Consider the following 24,599-nt stretch of genomic DNA (forward strand, 5'->3'; position numbering starts at 1 on the left):
TCTTATTAATAATGTATAGCTGTTTATTATGCGGACATGTGCGCAGCTTAACCCAAGTGGCAAGGGAAAGCTGCATAACTGAAGAACAAAGCGAGGTAAAGATTTTATTTTGGGCACAAAGGTCTTGATACACACTGAAGATTCATGTATAGCCAGACTGACACTTTCCTGTGGCCAGGAAATACGTCTCTGAATTAAGACTATAAATAGCTGATTATAAAGGATGTCAAAGGTTACACACACTCATTTCTAATCTGATCCCAAATGCCAAATACTAAATTGCACACACTCATTTCTAGTCTGATCTCATTTAGTTTTAGGACACGATGCTGGGACTTTTCAGCAGATACATGATCAGTAAAAGCAAGTGAAGTCAGAATTCTGGAAATAGTGTACAGTAGCGTATGTGAGAACAGCAACAGAGAAACAAATGAAGTCCCAGCCCACTGACAGGACCAGAGCTGCAGAAGCAGAGGCCAGGTAGTTAATGGCTGTGAGCTACCAACTGTACACAGGAATCGGTTCCTAAAAGGAAATATGTTTCAGTGACAAACACATTCTGTTTTCTTATCTTTGACGAAAGCAAATGAAGTGATTGCTCAGCTTTCATTCCATGCATTTCAGTTCTCAAATCTAGCATTGACCTTTTAGAACTTTAGACTTTAGAACTTTTAGAGTGAAATAAGTTGAGCTAGAAAGGTCAGCTCAGTTTAAGGTGGCAGTAGCAGAGCGACTTCCCTAACTAAACACATTGCTGATGGAAAGCTGGGAATGAAATTACACCTGAGTGTTCCTTTTCTGGTGTCACAGACAAGGACGCATGTGATTTTGCTGAGATTCAGGAATAAGAGCTCTTTCATCCCCCTGGCCTTAGCCTGAAAATTGACAATGGGAGCAGGAGCTTGGAAAGGGAAGTGAGACAAAAGCAAGGAGCAAAAGAAAAGAGAAAGAAAGATAAAAAATGACTGAGGAACAAATGAAGTCTCTGTAAGGTAGAGACACTAAGCGGGTACTCAGTTTCCACCCTGAGGACTGTAAAAACAAAGCGTGATTAGGGTTCATTACTGTTCCTCAGCTTTCTCCCCAAAATATCTAAAATTGTGTATATATCAAAATATTACATATGTTTGCATATTTTGTAGGATGGTTCTGGGGACTGAAAGATACTGTTTAGAAGCTGGACACAGCAGCACACACAATTCCAGCACCCTGGAGCTGATGCTGGAGGGCCATCAGTTAAAGGACAGCCTGGCTGTGTAGCAAGACCCTGTCTCAGTAAAATATTTTGAAGTAATGATGAGGGGGTATAGAGTCTTCTGCTGAGTACATGGTAAGATTTAATGGATCATGAAGATTAAGGAGGAACTCTCTGAGAAGATGGTCTTTGATCAGGAGTCCAGTAGTTTACTAGGGTAGCATTTGGAGGTAGAAGTGTATTTCAGACATTGGAAACTGCATGTGGAAAGACTCAGATATGAGAGAGACGCAGTTCCTTCACAGACCTGAAACATGCTTAATATAAATACATGTATTAAGACATAAGCTAACTTGCTGTAAGAACATTTCTCTAGATTACAGTAGCCTACACAAGACAGAAATTTGTTTACTTTCATAAGATAGTCCAGAATTAGTCTTGACATAGAGCTCAGGTTGGCTCTGAACTTGTGCTCTTCCTGAGTGCTGGGATCGAAGGCATGTGCTATCATGCCCAGCTTAACCTAGGTTTTCTGTTTTGTTTCTGGTAGTATTCGGGATAGAATTCAGGGCCATGTGCATACTAGGCAATCGCTGTGCCCCTGAGCTGCATCCCCAGTCACTGCTCTTTTTATTTTGATCATTCATTTCACTAATGGAAAATTATTTTTGGCATCCCTTATACTAATTAATGAATCATTCGTTCATCAAATAACAGCTGGAAGTCAGAGAGAAGTCTGCTATTAGAACACACATCAAGTGTATTGGAGCCCAGTGTTGAACTGAGGACTGCTCTCAGAGGAAGCAAGAACTGAAGTGGAAGTTGGCCAGATGAAGGTTAGAAGGTTAGAAGTCCAGGCAGAGGGAAGAACATATACAAAGGACTTGTGGTAAGAGGGAGCATGATGCATTTAAAGAACTCGAAAATAGTGGGTATGATGTTAGGGCATAATTTAAGGTGTTGCAACAAAGACCACAAATTAGAATGATTCGTGCAAGATAGAAATTTCTTTCTTTCCTATGGAACGAACAATCAGGCTCTGGTTTAGTAGCTTTAGCAGTGTGGGTACCTGATTAGGAGCTATGCAATGCAAATAGATGAATTCCTGATTAGAAATTAGAAGCATTAACATATACACACATTCTCTCACCCTTTGAACCATTAATCATCCCGTGTATGTATGGTTTCTTTTTGTGTCTCTATAGCTATGTATCTATGTACCTACCACATGTATACTCTACCTACATGACTCATTAATTGTCCTTCCCACCTTCCTGTCATCTCACTGTCTCACTCTGTTTTAAAGTACATTATTATCCAGATCACCAAACATTATTAATTCTTGAATTTATCCAAAGGTAACTATAAAACCACTGGACAGGGGGAACTAAGTTTTTAGTACAGAAAGTTGGCTTTAATTTTAATGACATAAATGAATTAGCTGGTAAGCTGGAAGGCAAGGTGGCCTGGTAGACAGTTGTGAATCCACATGAGAAAGAACGTGGTCACCTGAACTGTGTAGGGTGCTTATCTATGAAGCATAATATAGGTAACAGGACCAATTCAGTAAAAATTAACTATTTTAATCTAATACTAAGCAGGCCTGAACTTCATAACTTTATATGAATTCCAAGAACTTTAAATGTCCATGTGTTTATTTAATGCTGGTTACAAAGTGAAATATTTACTAGTGCTTTTTTAGAATAATAAAAGCAAGTCAATAAGGCAGGTGTGCTGTAATAGCAGAAGGTTATAAGGAACCAGATGCTGTGAGCCCCTCTAAAGGAGACAGGTCTATTCAGTTCCAGCCAAATGCTGCCACTAGTAAGAATTGGTTGTTTTTAGCTCTTTTGAGTTTTGATTTTTACATGAAATCTAATTTTAAATGTTAGCATCTAAATAAAAGTTAAGTATATAAATAGAAATTCACATGCACAAACAGAATAGGCTAGCATGATAAGGGTCAAACAAAAACAGTTCCATGAGTGGGAATTGGTTTGTGTGGCTTATTTGTGACCTTGACTGATAACAAAGACATCCAATAAAAAAGACTTATTTCACAGGTGACATTTCAGTGTATGTGACCAGTGATCAGACATTGTTGCTCTTCATGGTCAGTCAGATACTTTTTAAGTTGTCATCTTCTGGTACAGTGTTGCTCATCAGCATGGTCCCAGCAGGGGCTTTTCTGGGTCTGAAGGGTGAGAGAGCACTGGTGAGGTGTTCTTTGCCTTAATGCTCTGGCCATGTATTTACAACAATTGCCATTGTTTATGTATATTTTCCCACTGTCCTTCCCAGGTTGTTTTCTGTGGCCTTTTGAACCTGTACTGATGGGTACTTTCATATTCAACAGATGAGGAAATAAAGTGCCATTGTGCTGCACCTTGATCAAGGTGACAGGAAGAAATAATGGTAGAAAGATCACAATCTACCTCAAACTTTCTTTTAATATCAGCAGATGCCTTTAAAATGTAAATATAGTTTATAACGCTTTTGAGTTCTGTTTACCAAACAAAATTGAGTCATTTACTAAAATGGGAAAGGAGAAGGCAACATGCATTTTTTCCCTTTCTTTCCTGGACATGCTGTGGCATTCCCTTCCAAAGTCTCATTCCTGATCACTGCTGCATCACCTTGGGGCTGCACCAAGGCCAGAAGTGCTGGTAAGTACTCAACAGGATGGTTCTGCTCAGAAGCACCAGAATGTTCTTCCATCTTAAGTGCACTTAATTAAGTGCAGGGACATTGATTCTGTATGGTGTGGGTTCTGCGTGTGCTTAGAACCTTCATTCTCATTCAGTTTATTTCTGAGAGCACTATTAGAGAATAGCAAAGTCTGAATTGCTCTCATTAGCTAAATCACCTTTTTCCTGATTCTGGGCAACCACAGCTTCCTGCCCAGATAAATGAAGCATTTGACAGTTTTGGGAGGCATTTCACTAAAACAGAGACAAAGCCAGAGAATTTCTAGATAGTTGATTGCTGTCATTCATTGTTATCTAAGCCTTGAGTGAACCATTTAAATAGTGAACTTGGAGTACTGGAGGATGAAAAGTTGGGTGTGGAATTGTGTCTCTTCTTGTTCCTGTTAGAATTAGGACAAGAACCAGGCATGATCACATAGCTGTGCTTGCTCTGATGAAGAGTGTGAACAATGGAACCAGTGATGCACTGACAATGCCTTGGGAGTGCACAATAGAAGAGCCTTCTTTTTTGTTTTGTTTTGTTGCTCATTTTGAAGGAGCATCGTGTTCTGGTGGGTAGAACCTGGGGTTATAATTCCAAGATATCAGAGTTCTAGCCGCAGTGCTTTGGCCACCAGCCCTTCAGCTCAACTTTGAAAATCTATTAACTTCAGTTGCTTTAGGCAGCAAATCATTTTTAAACTGGGGAGGCTGAGTGTTCTTTCTTCCATGTAGAGAACAGGTGGCAGTGATGTTCCTTTTATGTAATTTAATTTACATAATTTGAAATAATACAATTGAATGTTTTCCATTAGTTAGTCAATATCCAGTAATGTAGGAACTAGTATTAATTTAGTATTTAACTAATTGCTTGGCGATGCCTCTACATTTATATAACTGAGTCATTTAAAGACGTGTATTTGAAAATCAGGACCATGTTTATTAAAGGAAGAATTTAGCATATTAAGCAATGACCCCAAACAGCTCCTAGTAAATGGAGAAACATAAATCAAGTTTACCACCACTGTTATAATCGACATTACCTTTGATCTTCATTATTTGAAGCCCTTGCTCTGTGGGACTTGTTTTAAAGAAAAGAAGAATAAAGCTTGAAAACAAAGTATCTCAACCATTTATAGTCTCCATAAACAAAAGCTGTAAGGACTCCTTATCATATTTTTATTTTAGTTTTAAATTTTTATCTCGTGTGTGTGTGTGTGTGTGTGTGTGTGTGTGTGTGTGTGTGTGTGTATGGGTGTGTGCATGCCATGGTGTTTGTGTGGACGTCAGAAGACAATTTTTAGGAGTCATTTCTCTCTATCATTTGGGTTCTGGGGATTGAACTCAGGTTGTAAGAGCCTTTACCTGTTCACTGAACCATCTCTCCAGTTCCTCTTACGATGCTTAAAAAATGATGGAATTCTCAAACTGAAGACTGATACTAGTGTCTTTAAGGATTAATCTATATAACTGCTTATGCAATTTCAACCAGGGCATAAAAATCACTTGATATGTTTCTTTATTAAATTTATTTTTATTTTATGTGTATGAGTGTATTACCTGCATGTATGTGAGTGCACCGTGTAGTGCAATGCCTTGGAGGTCAGAAGAGGGCTTCAGATTCCCCTAGAACTGGAGTTAAGGATGGTTTGTGGCTGCCACATAGGTGCTGGGAATTGAACCCAGATCCTCTGCAAGAGCAGTCAGTGCTCTTAACTGCTGAGCCATCTCTCCTGCCCCTTGATATGTTTCTTAAAACCATTCGCTGAACTTTCTCACTCCTCTGCCATCTTGGCAGCTGCTCTCAGTGGAGGACTGTTCAGAACCTAAGGCAGGAAGATGGTGGCTGCAGAGAAGTTAGAAGACTTGCTGGAGCTGATCAGTGTTAGGCTTCAGATTATTTGGAAAAACATGAAGTCTGTGCTAGGGTGTAGGAAGACTCTGAAGGTGATCAGACCAGGCAAAGTGAAATTGATCACCTTCTCCAACAACTGACATACTGCAGAAAATTGGAACAGTGCTGTTCCATGCTGGTAAAACTGGTGTCCCCCCCCACGCAGTGGAAGTAACATGGATTTGAACATAGTGTGGGGAGGGCATACAGAATGTGCCCCTGGGTGTCATCAACCCAGAGGACTCTGATATTATTAGAAGCATGCCAGAATAGGATGGTGAAAAGTAACTTATACACATTTTTTTCTTTAATGACATTTTCCAGAGCTTCCTCTCTCCCCTCCCCACTGAACTGCTTCTAGGAGAAGACTCCCATGGTTCAAAGATGAAATTTTTCTGCAAGTCTATAAAGTTTCTCTGAGATGCATCATTTACAAAATTTTGTGCAGATGTAATATTCTCTCTGTAATCCATATTTTGTTTTAGTATAAAACACTGTTTTAAATTATTCATCATTGGGGGAAATTGGATTTTCCAGGGAAGTTTTTTTTTTGTGGTTTGTGGTGGGCCTTAGTGCTTCTCAGGCCCGGAGTGTGAGCTCCCAAGTTTGGCAAAGCTATGCCTTATGTGGTGGCTTGTTTGTAGTGCAAAGCTTAGGCTGATTTAGCCACATTCATGCATACGATTCTAAAACAATATTCAGGGAAATTTTTTTAGAACTAGTTTACGTTAGTTTTCTGAATAAAATCTGATATTCATTGGCAACTGATAGTATGTTTTTTCTTTCAGTCCCCATTTAAAAAATATTTTATTTTATTTTATATGTATGAACGTATTGCCTGCATGTATGTAAGTGTACCCATGTAGTACAATGTCTGTGGAGGCCAGAAAAGAGCATCAGAGTCCCTGGAACTGGAGTTACAGATGGTTGTTACCCACTGTGTGGGTGCTGGGAATTGAACTCAGGTCCTCAGCAAGAGCTTCCAGCACTCTTAACCGCTGAACTGCCTCTCTAGCCCCTCAATCCCTATTTTTATAGTGAGCGTGGAATGAAGGGAATACTCAGCTCTGTAGAGGAAGGGCTTTGGAGTGGTGCTGGGTCTGATGCTGGTTTCACTACTTGCTAGCTTTCTGAGCTTAGGCTAATTGTTAATACTTTACTGAGAGAAGACCTTTGATTCTTCATATATAAAATGAAGCAATAGTCTGCAGTACCCTAGATTGTAAAGATGAAACGGACACTTTGTTGTGGTCTGAGCCCTGCTTGCTCTGTCCATACGCTACTGGGCTTTTGTAGGAAAGGAATGGTTGGGAACCTATTTTTAACTTCGAACATGTACTTTGTTCTAGAAATCCTACAGTCATCCTGCTTTAACCAGCTTTCTCCTGTTCACAGTGTGTTTTCCCTGACCTTATAATTTTATGTCTTACACACAGTGAGTTATTTCTCATTTCCTTCTATGTGAACTGAATTATTCTAAACCAACTTGAAGTCCCCTTTTCATATTACTTCTCCTGTTCATCTGTGAAATATTGATACTTGCCATTCATGAAAAGCTAAAGTTGAAAACCTATTTTACAAGCGGACTTCAACCATATTGGTCAGGCATGACCATTAGGTTCTTTTGCTTCAGTTCATATCTATAACCTCTAGTATTTAGGGATGACTTTCCTATCAGGTTATAACAAAAGCAAGTTTCAGACCTCAAGCTATTTCACACAGAGATGTTTGTTAGCAAGCAGGCACAAAACAATCTTATAACCTGCTCTGTAGGCCCTGAACTCTCAGCTCCCTCCCCTGTTAAGTACTCCAGCACTGCAGCAGCACTCTGGCAGGAAAACATGGCTAACTCTCTCAAGTCAGGTAGACAAGAATCCACTGGAACAGACTAAATATAGGACCTTTAGGAGTCAAGATGGGGGACTGGAGAAATGGCTCAGCTGTTAAGAGAACTGGCTGCTCTTACAGAGAACCCGGGTTTGGTATCTAGCACCCACTAACAGCCATATGTAACTCCAGTTCCATGGGATTTGACACCGTCTTCTGGCTACTATGTACATTGCATGCATGTGCTACACTTACATACATGCAAGCAAAATACTCATACATATAAAAACATTTTTAAAAAGGAGTAGTAATTTGAAATTTACAGATAAGTTGCAAGGATAATAGATACTTTTCGTATATTATGTGTTTGCCTGTGTACAGGTGTTGTGAAGCTCTGATATTATCATGGTATACTTGTTAAAACTAAGAAATCAAAGCTGGGTCATGCCTTTAATCCCAACACCTGTGAGGCAGAGGCAGGTGGATCTGTATGAGATCAAGACCAGCCTGCTCTCCATAGCGTGTTCTAGGCCAGCTGGGGCTATAGGGAGACCCTGTCTCAAACAAACAATTAAAAATAAATAAATAAATAAAACTAAGAAATCAGTGTTGATATCTGGCTATGTATAAGTTCAACTTAAGTATGTATTTTGATTCCAGATGAAAAGATATCTTCTTAAAAATAAATTTATAAGCTGGGCATGGTGGCACATGCCTGTAATATCACCACCCAGGAAACAGAGACAGGCAGAGCCCTGTGAAATCGAGGCCAGCCTGGTCTATATAGTGAGTTCCAGGCAAGCTGGAGTTATAGGGTGACCCTGTCTCAAAAAAAAATATAACATTTCCATCTTATAAAAAATGGTGCTTTTGAGGCAAGAGGGTTGTAAGTTTGAGGCTAGCCTGTGCTACTTATATATAATTTCCAGTCCAGCCCGAGCTTGAAAGAGAAAACCTACCTCAGAAAAGTAATTCATTTGTAAGAAATATGGAAAATATCAAGAAGTATAAATATGTTTAATTCACATTGTTCATACCACATATTTTATTGGTCTAAGCATTCATTTTCCCCTAAAACTAATTACTCCTATGACTCCCCCCGCCCCGGCCCAACGCACTAAAGGAAGCTCTCAGAAATACTTGTGGATCGTGACCCCACATTTCTCTCCTCTAAGCATTTTGGTGAAGTATTTTCTTGCTGTCAAGTATTTTCTTGCTGTTTAAACAGTTTTCCATAGAACTTTATGAGCTGGAAAGTAAGTAGACAAATGTTTCTGAGAAGGCAGGCTGATCACTCCTCTGCTGTTACAGCTAAAACAGGGCTGCCCAGGCTGCTTTCTGTTTGTTTTGATTGTTGGGTTTTTTTTTTTTTTTTTTTTTTTTTTTAAAAAAAAAAAAAAAAAAAAAAAAAACTAAACATGGTTGCCCCGGGTGTGTTTTTTTTTTTTTTTTTTTTTTGTTTTTTTTTTTTTTTTTTTTTTTTTGATACTGTTGTTGAGTGAGTGGTGTGCAGTTGTGGGAGAAATGATCACAGTGGCTTTGCCTGTCTTCTGTCCTGGTGAGCCTGTGGACTTGGAACTCTGTGGCAGAGGGAAGTCAGTTGTTGATGAAGGACTTTGAAGTTGACCATGCTCCTGTGCCCCTTCCCATCTTTATAGCACAATGACAGTGATAAAGGGCCAGAGGTTCCACAAATAGGGGTGATGGGTACACAGCACTTAAATGCATGGTAACTATGATTAATTTTAAGTGTCTAGAAATAGCTGTAAATGAAATAGATGCAGTTAGTGGTTCAGCTCAGCTCTGGGATGGCTTCAAGGAAGCAGAGAAAATGGGCACTGGTTCTCAGATACTGAATCCATCATCAAGTTAGTGCAGACAGATATGAAGCTGTGGGGTTAGGGTGGGTTTAAGTTAGTGAGGGAGAGTGGGGCAGGGCACCAAAGAATGAAGGATGGAATTGAGGGCCCTAAAGATCCTGAGTTCTGAGGGGTGATGTATACGTAGCTTTTTGAAACACAAGCCTCGACTGCTTAGCTCTTGTTAATTTGGCCCAGGCCTTTCATTATTTCCTATCACATTAGACTCAGATGTCCCTGCAGGGATTTAAAAATATTCTGTCTTAAGTTTTTCTTTGATGGAGCTGAGAATCAAATCCAGGGCTTGGGCATGGCTAGCACTCTACTACTGAGATACGGCCCTTACTTAATTTTTTCTTAACACACTTTTTTTTTTATTACAAGAGATCTATAACAATAATCCAAAGAAATCAGAAAACATAAAAGTACTAAAAGCCTTTGGGGCTTTAGTTGTGTCAGTGCAGTTTGTTTTAATCTTTCTCCATCTTACTCTGGTTGTATAAAGTATCTCCCCTTCTATTTTAGGTTGCTATATTTTGATTAATGCAGACTTTAAAGTAAATCTGAATTGTAAACCACACATTCTCTAAGGAATGTCAAAAGAAGTGGATTGCCTTGAAGAGAGATTAACCCATGATGTTTTGTATGTGGGTAAAATTATGGGAAATGATGAACCCCAAGCTTGCTTAGCAGTCAGTGCCCTCCCCGTTCTCTTGTGAATTGCTATATGCTAAGATGTGGGGAGGTGGGATTAGAAATAGTTGGAAGTGGTAAGGAATGCCCTTAGGATAGAATAGTTTTCATAAATTATATCCAAGTGCTGATTCTTCTACTGATTGCCCAAAATTTTCTGCTTGCTCATTTTCATTTAGCTTAAGGAAATTTATTTTAAAAGACAAGTCTGTACCATTCTTACATGATTAAGAGAAGCTAACAGTAGCAGTCATTACAGTGAAAACAAAGCAATGGGATAGCTTCTGTTGAATGCTGATAGTTGCCAAGGGCTCTCAGCCAAATCTCTGCTTTCTTGTTTAAATGGAAGTTTAGTGAGCATTGAAGATTTATTAAAGGTATCCTGTCATTAAACAGAGCTTATTTCAGTAGAATTATTGGAGTATAATTCTAATACTGTAGGTGTGGTAATTTAGTTTGAAAATGATGTAGTATAAATGGTGTGGTCCTTACCTAGTTCTCCTTAGGTAATTAGTTATTTCAAGTATCCTAATAAAGAATTAATGCTTTAGTCATGAATATGTAGAAATTCAAATATTGCTGTAGAACTTTATCTCAGAGGATTTAATTAACAGCAGAGGTATTAAGAATTGTTTTAATTGGGAAAATGAGTAACACATTGTGAATGAACCACGGGATGGGCAAGGGTGGCCATTGTTGCAGTGTCCCCAGGATACTGACTTGTCCTGCCACCAGGACACCTTGATGTGTCTCTAAAGTGAGTCTTTCAGGTTAGTGATGTCTTGATTTTTTTTTTACTGTTGCAGTGATAAAATACCCTGACAAAAGCAACTGAAGGGAGGAAGAGTGTATTTTGGCTCACGGTTTGAAGGTTTAGTCCATCATGGCAGGAAGTCACATAGGCAGCTGGTCACGTTGCCTCTGCAGTGACAGTGATGAAGCAGAGCACAAGGAATGCTGCTGCTCAACTGGATTGCTCCTTCTTATTCAGTCCAGATCTCTAATCCAGCCCAGGGAATAGTGCTGCTCACTGAGGGTGCATCTTCCCACCTCAACTAACCTAAACCATGATGATCCCTAACAGGCAAGGCCAGAGGCTTTTCTCTTGGTGATTGTAGATCCTTTCCAGTTGACAGGTATCAACCATCATACTTAGTAGTTGAAAGTAACTGAAGAACAATTTGGATTTCCTATTAAACTGTAGATGTCCAATGGATAATCAATGTATTCATGGATCCATTTAATTGTGATAGCTTACCCAGTTGTAAGTATATGAAGAACTAACAATAAACCTATACCTGGTTTGCCTGGTGCTTACTAAAGGACCCAGACATCTGCTAAGCAGGTCAGATTGCAATGACTTCTTCCTGTTGGAGCTGATGTAATTTAATGTTAGTCTGTGACCAAACAACACATCGTGAATTTTCGAAAATATGGCCCTAAGGCAAGCTATAATTGTATAACTCTGAATGGTTTTTAGTAATCAGAATTTCTCAGATGATCTGTGGAGGACTAGTTTTTCTGTCTTAACTCAAATTTCCAGTGTAATGGGAACCGATAATATGCATCAGTAGAAAGAGAAAAGACAAGCTCAGACAAAATATAAGCCCAACCCTTTACTATTAGATTCAGTGCACAGTTATATTTCAATAAATGATGAATAAATGAAAGGAAAGGAAAAAATATAAAAATCACAATTAGAAAAACTATATGCATGTTCTTTAAAAGGTTATGTGAAGATAATACAGAGAATTGTTACTGGTTTCATAATTTGTTGATCTACAATTACATTTAAATAACCAGTTTAAGGAAAGTAGCAATTCTCTTTACTGTACATTTGTGTGTGTTCTTTGAGCACAGGCTGCCCTGGTCAATATGGAAACCTGAATGCTGCTGCTGTGCTTGAGCCCTGCTTGATAGCATAATGTAGGTTGGGCTCATGACGCTCCTCACAGGGTGTGATGTCTCCATAACAGTGTTGCTTTTACAACACCCGTGGCAGAGACTCCACTCTTGCCTAGGGAAGAATAGGAACAGAAGAGATTTCTGAAGCAGTTTCAGTAAGCTCTGGATATTTAATTTTAAACTTTCATCCAAAATGAAGCTGTTGTTTTCAAGATCCATCTATTCTTGCCCAATTTCAACAATTTTTGTCTCTCTTGAAATAATTTCTTGATTTATGTAGAAATGCATGCATTATTTGAATATATGTATATATATATATGTGTGTGTGTGTGTGTGTGTGTGTGTGTGTGTTTGTATGTAGTTTCCAGTTAAACTGAAAGTATCATATGTTGTTATAAGCTCCTGCTGAACCTTATTGGTGTGTAGCTCATGCCACATGTGCTTTTTTACCCACATTTTTGATAGAGCCCTGGGTGGTCAAGACCTGGTCAGTGAGCCAAGTCCATAGGCCACAAGCTAGGATGTCAGAACAATGTCAAAATGCTAGAAAGGCATCTAGATACCTTCTCTCTATTTCTTCCCTTACTTGCCAGGGCAGTAGCAAGCCATTTGCCCACAGACTCTGGTTGGCGGGTCACTTTGAGTTGAACTGATATGGGTGATTCCTTTGAATCACTCTCTCCGTGTTAGACCTTTCTCTCTTCTGTGTCTATCCAAATTCTTCCCAGTTAAACTAGGTCTCTCACAGTCTTAACTTTTGTGGTTTTTTACAATGTCCTTTTCTTTCTGCAGAGTTCATTGTTTAATTATATGCTGTTTTGCACTGTATTCTAATTGTTTATGGAGTTGTTTATGGAGTTCCCCATTAATAGGAACATGAGCTCTTTGAGGACAGGGATTTATCCCTGTGCTGAGCGTACAGTGAATGCTTGTTGACTGCTTTTTACGTGGATCACTAGAGAAGTTCAGTCACCACCATTGTGGTAGACTTATGTTTAAAGGCAGGAAAATTTACATACAAAATATAGGATATTATCAGATGTACTGTTACTTCTTCAAAGTTAACCATGCCTAAACTGCACAATAGTTTTTTTTTTGTTTTTTTGTTTTTTTAAGAGAGAACAAGGACAAAGATAGTGGAATGATTGTCTTATAGCATTTTGCTTCTTGGTTTGAAATCTTTTGCCAGTGGTATACTGAAAAGTCAAATTGGTAGAAAGGTCAAGTTGTGAAGTCATCTTTTGTGTCTAGTGAGCTAATGTAAAACATTGAAGGAAGGTTGCAAAAGAGTAGCCTTCAAGATTACTTATGCCCCATATAATCTTAAAAACCTGGAATGTGTCACAGGGAAGCAAAAATCCAGATTTTTGACTACCTTTAAAAAAAAATTTCAGTGTTTGGCTCTACATGGCTTGCATCCCCATGTCTCCCTCAACAGAGGTGGAGTGGCCTTCGCTCTCTGCCTGTTTGCCAGAGTCCCTACCTTTCAATAGGGCTGACATACAGCTTTTTTCATTAATGTCCCTCACCTGCCTGGCTCCCATGAGTGCTGAAGTTGGTGACTATGGTATAGAGTCATGCATTAAAATCTTTTGTGTTCCTCAGCCTTGTAGGGGTATTATTGAAAAGAAAATCCCCCAGGTTGTCTCAGGAGGGCGGGTGATCATAATCCCTGTAAGCACAGGTGCCAAGCCTGTTCTAGGTGATGTGTTTTCCTTTATCCCTCTCACTCTCCTTCCCCTCACTCTTCTTTGTTCTCTCAGCCTCCACTGTTTGCCTGTCTCTTGTAGCTTTGCCCTTGGATTACACAGTTCTTTCATGTGATATTAACACTGTAATAATGCTGGTTTTGCCTTCATCTTCCTTGTTCTGGAATATTCTTTCCTAGCACTCTCTTTAATCGTATTTATCAGAATTTGTACTCATATGTATTTGTTTGCTTATTTGTTTAACACCAGGCCATGAGCCCTTATCATGGGCCACATCTGCTTTGTTCACTGAATTCTCAACCCCTCTTTGAGTCTGGCATCCAGGAGGCCCTGATGTTTGTGGGATAAATGCATTGATTTGGTGCAGGGGACTTGAAGAGCGATGGTAGGATTGATTTTCACCTCTGTGCTGCAACACATCCCTCAATCTTAATTTAAAGTCCATTTCTACTTAAATGATTCAAGAAGAATGAATGGAAATACTGGTTGTTGCTTTCTTAAGTTTATTAGTTATATCTGTATACTTCTGATTTTATGTTGGGTCATTTGGCATTTTATGATTCAAAAATTAATTGATTTTCTCCCCTGTCATCATCAATCAGATTACAAAGTCTCATTTTTAGAGATTTTTCAAGAGTAAGGAGAAGTTCTCACAGTTCTCCCTCCTACATTGCTTGTGGTTATAATTCAGAAGGAAAAAGAAGTCAGCATTAAATTAGTTTCATACTACTAATTAAAACCTCTGTGCTGCACAATAATTAAAAATGTGTTTCAGAAACTCCTCTAGGTTTTTTGATCACATAATATGAAAGTGGTTAAATTTCAAAATTTGTATTTATAATAATCCTCATATTTGTAAAAAATAATTATAAAAACTAAAAAATGTAGCATTTTTAGTGTTGAAGGACAGAGGGTTTTTATTTATAATTAATGGCATCTGTTGAAAGAAAAATCTCACATTCTCATTTAAACCATGTTTATTTTCATATATTTGAACTGGAGGCCTATTTAAACATTTCATGTTTTATTTTTGTCTTGAGTTTGGTAGAAATATGCTTTACAGAGCAGTGATTGTGGTTATTTTGAGTGTTCGAGGTGAAAATATTCAGAAAGAGAAGTCCCACAGGAAATAGCAGAGTTCTCTCCAGGAGTGAGGAAGATGGTGGTGGAATGAGGGGGAAGGAGCGTGCTCATCACCTGCCGAGCCGCCTGCCCAGCCACCCTGGATGAAGGCAGAGAAGCCAAAGGGGAGGTTGGGGGCATTTTGGCACGGTTTGCACATCCTCACAAGTCTCAGTAGGAGGCTGGGATGAAGGAATTAAATCTGCCAAAGAACCAAAATACTGTTCTTTCTTATTATACCCCCACCTACTCATCCTACACAGAACTCTCTGCGCACACTGAAGCTTTTTATATTCCAAGAACTTTGAAAGTCAACCCTCCCAGCCCATGAGTTCCAGGGGGAATCCAATAGCTTTCTTTTGCTAGCTCTGAAAATCGTGATTGTGAAGAAAATGTTTAGTGGTTCATATTTTAACTATGCTACAGAGAATGGTAGAAATATTTAGCTTGTTTGTCTTGAGCACCCAGACATCGATGGACACAAGCTTCTGTATTTGACACAAGTGGATTCATTAACTGTTCTTTTCTCCCCTTTGCAGTTGTAGTAACAGGGTAGAAAACAGGTTAGAAAAAGTAGGTCAAGAGAGTTAACTGAAAAAAAGTAAAGTAGCATGTCTCCTTCCATTTTTCAGAAAGCAGCGTTCTCCTAGAGATGCTTGCAGAGATATGAAATATCCATTTAAAACAGTCCAGTTATTTTCCCCCAATACATACATTGTTTAGAAATGGTAAGAGCAAAACAGTATTTTAAACAAACTAGCCTCTTACAAAACTTGCCATGACAGTTTTAAACAACAAATCAGGTTTTCAGAGCTTATTGGGATTGGAGAGAAATGCTTATGTCACTGGAGAAGACTTTTTAGACAAACTCTTCTATAGACTGCTCTTAAACTATCTATGGACTAATGGAAGAAGCAATGCAGTAATTTTCCTTACTGGGGTAAAGGTCTTTCATCTGATGGAGGTACACTCCTCTTAGCATGCTGTCTTCTCCCATAATCATGACTGTTTAGTTAGGTGTAATGTTTATGTGCAATTTGGATTTGGTTATTTGAAATTAAATATTCATTTTCCCCTACAGAAATCATGCATTTATCCAGTGACAGGAATGTGGTGGAGTGTTGTGACAGAGCTTTGGATTTAGAATCAGACTTATAGTTAGAAATTATATTTCCTTTGCATCAGGCTTTCTCAACTTTGTCACTATTGACATTTTGAACCAACTAATTGTCATGGAGCACTTTCCTATGAATTCACTGTAGGATGTTTAATCACATCTGTGGCCTCTGCTAGATGACGATAGCAGCCATTCGAGTTGTGACAATAAAAAATGTCTCTGCCCATAAATTAATTCATCTCTCAACTTACATCAGAGAAGCTTCTTGCAGTGGAAGGCAGCACAGAAACCCACAGTGGTTAATGTGCAGAGAATAAGAGACTGTAGGGTCCTTAGTCCTAAATAGGGCAGTGATATCATATTCCTCCCCACAAGACTCAGGAATCGTCTTGGAAGAGGGAACAGAAAGATAGTAAGAGCCAGAGGTGGTGGATGACTACAAGGGAACAGTCTTTTCTAGATAGCTGGGCAGTCGCACAAATGAACTCACAGCATTTGTGTCAGCATGCACAAGACCTGTTCAAGCACAAGCCTCACAAATCCCAGCATGGATGTTGGGGAGGTGGACAAGAAGTCCCACTCCTAGATAAGTAACTATTGGCAATTGACAGCTGTTGGGATAGGAATAGTGAGTTTTCTTTGAGGATGTGACCTCTGGTAGGTCCACCACACTCCAGGGCAGGTTCCACACTCAAGAGTGTTTGGGCAACACAAATTGGACTTTAAGATTTAAGAGTTGTGGAGAACACAAAGTTGAGTTATGGAAGGAAGGAATATGATCAAAATACATTTTATCAATAATAAAAATATTTTAAAAATTCTTTTATAACTTCAAAAATAAATTGTAAATTACCATTTTTTCATACACATAATTCCAAATGTCTCTTGGAGGACAGTATTATTTATTCTTGAGAATCATTGTTCTACAAATCTAAGTTTTAAGACTTTGGACATATTAGGCAACATCTCCAAGTCAGTTTTTTCTCTGTAATTGGATACAACTTCCTTCAAAAGACTTAATGATTTTGAAATGTGCTTTGTAGTCTGTCTGCATGTGTCTTTATTTACACATGTGTACATATGTGTATATACTGCATATATTCACATATAAGTAGATTTCCACATCTTGAATTATCCATTTATTCTAATCCATTTATGCCTGGAGTACAAATTCTAGAAGCTGTTCTAATAGTCCATTTATTTCTGGAATAAATTCTATTTTGTTATGACATATTGTTCTTCAAATTGTTTTCTAATATTATATCTGAAGTTCTTTTATATCTGAGCTCATCAATGAGCTTGACTTGCAAAAATATCTCTCAAAATATGTCCATGTGCCAGCAGCAGGTGCTAGCAGACTGTGAGCTGCTCTTAGGTAGTATTCATACAAACATTTACAAATTTATATTAGTTATGAATTAGCTTAACTTGACAAGTGATACTGGCTTTCCATTTTTGGTAGTAATATAAATTTTGCTTTTACTCCTGGGAGATGGCTCAGCAGGTAAAGGCACTAACTGGAAATTTATCTTTTAGTGTAGTCAATTTAAATAAACATTAAATGATGTTGTATATACTGTATACATATAAGTGGTATCTGGGAATGTTAGAGATCATGAGGTTGATATCCAAATGACTGCGATGTGGAGACCATCCTCTGTAAAGTAGGTATATCAGGGAAAGAGATGGGATCGGGAAGCACAGCACAGTGTATACTTAGTGGACGTTCTCTCCAGATGCTCAGATTGTATGTGCTTCTGAAGCTTTCCATATAGGGTTTATTAGTTCTTTGAACTTTTTGCATAGGGTTTATCAGTTCTTCAAAGTCTTGATGATATTGATCTGTTAAGCCGTCTGGATTTTTTTTTAAGTTTATTGAAAATTTCATACACACATATAAGGTGTTTTGATCAAATCTATGCCCACTCTCTCCCCTCCAACCCCTCCCGTATCTCCCCATTGTTTTTTTCTGACAACTTCGTGTGCCCTTTCTTTCTTTCCTTCCTTCCCTCCCTCCTTCCTTCATTCCTTCCTCCCTCCCTCCCTTCCTTCCTTCCTTCCTTCCTTCCTTCCTTCCTCTCTCCCCCACCCCGCTCTCTCTCTCCCTCCCTCCTCTCTCCCTCCCTCCCTTTCTTTCTTCTTTCTTGGCTTTTTGCTACTCTAACATTCCCCCCTCTGAAGAGGTAACCCTAAAATCCTTTAGGGATTAAATAAGAGCTCCCAAATACCTTTGACAGTTTCTGCATTCAGATTCCCTAGGGATAATTTGGGTAACCTCTTCAGAGGATGAAGTGATAAGAATAGGAGGTAGGAATTGGATAGGCAGTTAGGGGAAAAAGACTCCAAAGAAAAGTACCAATTTCTTGGCTAAAAGCCATCTGGATTTTATTTCAAGAAATTCTCTTTTTTAATAAATATATTTTTATGCTGAGCGCAGTGGTGCATGCTTTTAATCCTAGCACTGGGGAGGCAGAGGCAGGTAGATCTCTATGAGACTGAAACCAGCCTAGTCTACATAGTGAGTTCTGGGCAAGCTGGGGCTTCAAAGAGACCTTGTCTCAAAAAAAAAAAAAAAAAAAGAAAAAAAACAAAACCCCCAAGTATGTTTCTAGTGTCTCCCAAAATGATTGGTCTATGTAGTGTTGTTATTAGTTACTTTTTACTGCTGTGATAAAACACCACGACCAAGGCAATGTATAGAAGGAAGATTTTATTTTGGCTTATGGCTCCAGGGAGAGTCTATAATGGCAGGAGAGGCATGGCTGCAGGAGGTGGCTGGAGAAGAGAGCTGAGAGCTCACATCTTCAAGCACTTGTAGGAAGAAGCAGAGAGAGGGAAACTGGAAGTGGGGCAAGGCTAGGTATTTTCAAAGCCTGCCCCTGAGTGTCATACTTCCTCCAGCAAGGCTCTATTTCCTAAAGATTCCATGACATCCCCAAACAGCACTACCAATTGGGAACCAGATGTTCAAATACATGAGTCTCTGAGAGACATTGCTCATTCAAACTATGACAGTTGTTTTCTCCAATTTTTGAGTCTTTTAAATTTGGTATGTTTCTTTGTAGCTATGCATTAGATCATGACATCCCTTTGTTTCCTCTTCAGGGAACTTGAGCAAGCCTAACACATGTTAGTTACTTTCCCTTTGACCCTCAGTGTCTCCATGTTTTCTGACTGTTGCATTAGAAATGCTTTCCTGTTTCCTTGTCTTTTACCCTTAACCATCTCCATTTTTCTTAACAGTTCTTATCAACATAGTAGATATGTATGTCCATATGGGGTAATATCTTGGTATGAATCTCTACTATTCTCTTAAAAATTGAAGTAGCAATTTGCCTCCTTTTAAATGTTGTTGATTTGTGTGTGTGTGTGTGTGTGTGTGTGTGTGTGTGTGTGTGTTTAATGAAGAATTAGACAAGGGGCTGGAGAGATGGCTCAGCAGTTAAGAACACTGGCTGTTCTTGCAGAAGACCCGGGGGTGAATCCCAGCACCCACATGGCAGCTAACAACTGTCCGTAACTCCAGTTCCCTGTGATGATCTTCCAGGCAGCCTCCTTGCTGGGTGTGTCTGATATGGTGGGCCCGAGAGGAAGATTGGTTGGGTAGAATTTTCTGCAAGTGAGCCTAGGATGGTATGTCCTGAGTCTCTGATGGGCATTTGGTGTGACAGAGTCCTGGCACTGCTCCTTAGCCAGTCATTGCATGGCCTCTGCCACTTTCAAATAAAGCAAGCCTGAGTTGCCCCCAGATTAGGAGTACTGTAACCGATTTTTAACAGTGAGAGTCTCTGGGTTGATGGTTCGGATAAAGAGTAAATCCTGTGGTGAGAAAAGTAATTGTTTTTGTGTCGTAAAAATTTTTATTTATTTTCATTTTATGTATATGAGTATTTTGCATGTATATAACTGCACCTGTGTATAGAATGCCCATGGAGGACAGAAGAGGGCATTAGATTGCTTGAAACTAGAGTTATGGATGGTTGTTAGCTGCCATGTGAGTGCTAAGAACAGAACCTGGGTCCTCTGTGAGAGCAGCCAGTGCTCATAACCACTGAGTCATCTCTCTGGCCCCTTTTTGGTGTAATTTTAGAAAGGTATTTTTAAATGCTTATGTTTGTAAAAGTCTGTGTTTGTATTGCTGACCTTTTGAGGTTTTCAGGACTTTGAGTAGTCTTAATGGATAGTAGTTCCTTTCTTCTTCCTTCTTGTTTAACCTTTTCTCTACCTGGTTCTCTGGGCTGTGACCTTAGCTATAACAAGGAGATACCACACTTGGTAAGAGGCTTCTCTCTTTCCTTCTTTGGATAGGGAAGACAGGAGGGTGAGAGTGGTGTTAGGATCACCTGGTGGCATCAGGATAGTGTGTTTTATTTCTTTTTTTCTTGGTTTTTCTTCTCTTTCTACTTAATGCTTGATTGATAGTGAAACATCTAAGCTTACCACTGCACTTTCTGAGGATATTGCTGTTTTAGAGTTGAGTAAGAAGACTTTCCTTCCTCTGCTTTTTTTTCATCTTGCCTCAGGTCTCATAGGAAGCAGGGAGTCCACAGGGCCAAGGGAATGAATTCGCCTAGAGCCCCTGTCCTGCCTTCTAGAACATCCTCTAGCTACTTTGGGTACAGGATTTTCTGATGAAATGCCCTAAATCTGCTTCTGTAGTTTGTGTGTGTGTCTCTTCATGGGGTTTCTATTGAGGACAGACTGGGAATCAATGTGAACTTCCTTAGGACTAAGGGATTTTTAAGGGGCACCTATATGTCAGAAGCACAAATGAAGCTTGATGAGCCCCCAAATTACACAAAGATAAGGCCCCTTGTGGTGTTGGGTGGAGCTTGGGGTGGAAAGAGCATCTCTATATTTCTGCTAGGATTCTCAGTCCCGACCTGACCTTCCAGGTCTGCGAAGTTCAACGTATAAGAATAGAAAATATTTGTTGGCTTAATTTATAACATTTAAATATTTAGAGATGGATGTAGCTCTTCATTTTTGTTCTTGCTTTGAACTTTGCAAATGGTAGAGGTGGGCCTACCAAGAACAGTACCCAGTTCCCAGGCTGCCCTGTCTGCTGCTATTGAATGAAAACCATGTGAAAAGCATGCTTCTCCCACGAAGCTCCAACAGCCAAGGACCATTATTGTTTTGGATCACCATTGTTCCTTAGAACAATGCCTGGTACCTGATTATTGAATGAAGTGAAGAAGAATCATGATCATGCCTTAGTGGAAGGAGAGAATTACCCAGAAGTAGAGGGAAGAGAGGGGAAGTACCCTTGCTGACAACCACTGGGCCATAGTGATGTGTCCTAGGCTGAAGGATGTTCCCAGTGCCCAGTTTTTAATGGATCATCTGAAGTTTGAATCTTGGGGTTAGTGTTCCTAAATAACACTCAGTTTTGTGAACTTGATATGTGTTTTTGTTTGACTTTCTTTGATAGCATATTCTCTTTCTGAAGGAAGAGAACTCCACAATGATTTCCTAATCCTGACTTTCATCACAAATATCCATTATAGTATGATATACAATTTTATGAGGTTGGGAGAAACAAGCTAACAAAACAAACACACTGTTTAACAAAACTCTACACCATTGAATTTGGCTACAGGAGGAAAAGAAGTAAGAAATGCGTGATCAGAAAGCCATTGTGACTGTTACTGCACATTGAGATTGAATGCTTTAAGCATAATGAAATGCTTCCTGACAATTTTTTTCATATGCTCACCAGTGATTTTGTTTTTGTTGTTGTTTGTTTTTAGATAGAATCTCACTATGCATTCTAGGCTGAAACTCAGAAATCTGCTTGCCTCTGCCTTCTAGGTGTTGGGATTAATAACTAGGATATGCCTAGCTATTACCAACAATTTTGGAAGTGAGCTAGAGTCAAGGAATGCCAAGGTTTTCCTACTGAAGACACTTACATCAATGAGACTTGAGTGACTGTGCTTGTAATCGGAAGCATTTGCAGCTGGAGGATGTGAAGTGAGATTTATCTGGTTGTCTTGGCCTGTTTTGGGACTGTACAAGACTTCAGGTTTAGAAAATTGTTATAGTTTGCTGTTGTTTCTAGCCTGGAAAATTGTGCAGTAAGCATATCAAATGCTGGAGAGCAATGTGAAGTTCCTATTTCCAAACCAGAACATATTCTGTTCCTCTTGCATTTAATTAGAAACCTAAGTTTGCTTGATACCTGGATTGTACCTGTGAGTTAAGATTTGTTTACATATTATTTTAATTAATATTTTTGAGTCAAGGTCTTTCCTTGTAGCACAGGCTGACATTGAAACTGCCATCAGCCTGTCTTACTAAATGCTTAGATAACAGGGTCAGCCACCATGCCTACTTTCTTTACATTTGAAAAGAGGTTCTTTGTTTTTTGTTTTGTTTTTTGGGGGTCTCCTGGTAGCCCCAGCTTGAAACTCTCTTTGTAGACCAGACTGGCCCGCATCTCACAGAGATCTACCTGCCTGTGCCTCCAGAGTGCTGGAATTAAAGGCGTGCACCACCATGCCCTGATGAAAAGAGTTATTTGTTTAAAAAAATCGAAAGCTGGGGGGCTGGAGAGATGGCTTAGCAGTTAAAAGCACAGGCTGCACCCACATGGAAAGTAACAACCATCAGTAAACTCCAGTTCCAGGGGATCTGATGCCCTCTTCTGACTTCTGTTGGCGTTGTATGACACAGGTGCACTTACATACATGCAAGCAATACACTCGTATGCATAAAAATAAAATAAATTAAAAGAGGGGCTGAGGAGATGGCTCAGTGGTTAGGAGCACCAGCTGCTCTTGCAGAGGACCTGGATTCGATTCCCAGCACCCATATGCTGACTAGTCCATAGCCCCACTTCCAGGGGATTCAGTGCCCTTTTCTGACCTCTGAAGGCATTGCATGCCATGGGTGCATTTGCATACATGCAGGCAATACACACTTAAAATAAAAATAAATAAAAAAATAGAAAGTAGAAGAAGTACAAAACACATGAAGTAGCTTGCAGTGCTAATGTGAGAATGAAAAAATTCTGTTTTGTCAGTTTCTGTGATGGACAGTCCTTCCAACTCTCTTTGATACACTGCAGCAACTGAAAGAGTAGCATGGTACAACAGTTTCAAAACATTAGTCATCATTTATAACATAATTTACAACCACTATTCTGATATGTAAATGTTTTTCTTTTTTAAATTAAAAAATGTATTTATTTTTATTTTATGTATATTGAGTGTATTGCCTGCATGTGTGTAAGTGCACCTGTGTTGTGCAATGCCCGCAGAGGTCAGTAGAGGGTGTTGGATCCCTTGGAACTGGAGTTACAGAGGGCTGTTAGCTCCCATGTGGGTGCTGGGAACCTAACCTGAATCCTCTCTAAGAGCAGGCAGTCTCAACTGCTGAGCCATCTCTCCAGTCCCCTGAGAACAATTTTTTAAAATTATTTATTTAATAACCACACAATCAGAAGAAGCATTTCATTACAATGGCATTGACATATTCAATAACAATTTCCAGAGCTAAGATGAATGTCCTTCAAAATTGGCTGTAAATTTTTAGGTTTACAGTTGAATTGTGTACTCTTTCTTCTATTTTATTAATGGATTTTTTTGCTACTCCAAAATTCCCCCCTCTGAAGGGGTACCCTAAAATCTTTTAAGGATTAGGTAAGAGTTCACAAATATTTTTGACATTTTTGGCCTTTGGAACAGAGTACGTTGCTAAGAGGCCCAAGGACATTTTGACTTTTAGCCAAGAAACTGGCTACTTTTCTTTGGTCTTTTTACCCTAATTGCTTAGCCAATTCCTACCTTCTAGTCTTTTTTTTTTCAGCTAAATTATTTAATTTTACTTTTTAAAATTATTTATTTAATAGCCACATAATTAGAAGAAGCATTTCATTACAACAGCATTGACATATTCAATAACAATTTCAAGAGCTAAGATGTATCTCTTTCCAAAATTGGCTGTAATTTTTAGGTTTACAGTTGAATTAATACAGTTATACAGTATTGTACTCCTGTATAAACCCTATAAGACACAAAAGTAAATGAGGCTTTAAACTTTGAAAAAGATCTCCATTTCATTTTAAAATACACAGTTTCATACAGATAATTCATTTTTAATACAATTGACACTCAGATGCATATGCGTTTCTAATCTCTATGTATCTGATTATTACTAGTCACAATTGGTTACTTTCTGAGCTCCTTGGCATCTGAGCATGGATATAAAGTCATCAGGTAGATTTCAATGATAATGTTTTTCACATCTACTAATTATTAAGGAGTAAATTTTTATGCCTTGAAGAATTTTTTTTAATACACCCACTTCCAGGTAGCACCCTCCCATAGCCTCCCTCCCCCCACTAGAGCCCTTATACTCTGATATCTCTGCTACTGTCTGCTGTGTTGTCGGCACCCCCAGCCATTCCCCACTACTTGCCCTTCTGGTGAATCTAGTCAGCCTATCTAGAGGTCTTTGTTTTAGGAGGGTCAGCTGTTCCTCATCTAGCGGTAATGAGTTCTCAATATTCCTTTGGATAAGGTTGGGGTCTGCTGTTCAATTTCCCAGTTTTATGCTGAGTTACTATCTGGGAATCCCTTTGGCCA

At 39.0% G+C, this 24,599-nt stretch overlaps 1 protein-coding gene across 5 annotated transcripts in view; it reads left to right on the forward strand.

Annotated features, from left to right (window-relative positions):
- Hecw2 (HECT, C2 and WW domain containing E3 ubiquitin protein ligase 2) overlaps positions 1-24,599 on the forward strand; it is a 416,509-nt gene that overhangs the window by 78,643 nt on the left and 313,267 nt on the right. The window contains exon 1 of one of the 5 annotated variants that reach the window (XM_029564738.1): positions 1,989-2,084. The exons of the other annotated variants lie outside the window; for them this stretch is intronic. The gene's annotated coding sequence lies outside the window, so the exon portion shown is untranslated. Of the gene's footprint in view, positions 1-1,988; positions 2,085-24,599 lie in introns of those variants that run through there. 5 annotated transcript variants of the gene reach the window in all.

The sequence above is a fragment of the Nannospalax galili genome, unplaced genomic scaffold, assembly GCF_000622305.1.
Source record: "Nannospalax galili isolate Female #2095 unplaced genomic scaffold, S.galili_v1.0 scaffold115, whole genome shotgun sequence".
Taxonomy (NCBI): Eukaryota; Metazoa; Chordata; class Mammalia; order Rodentia; family Spalacidae; genus Nannospalax; species Nannospalax galili.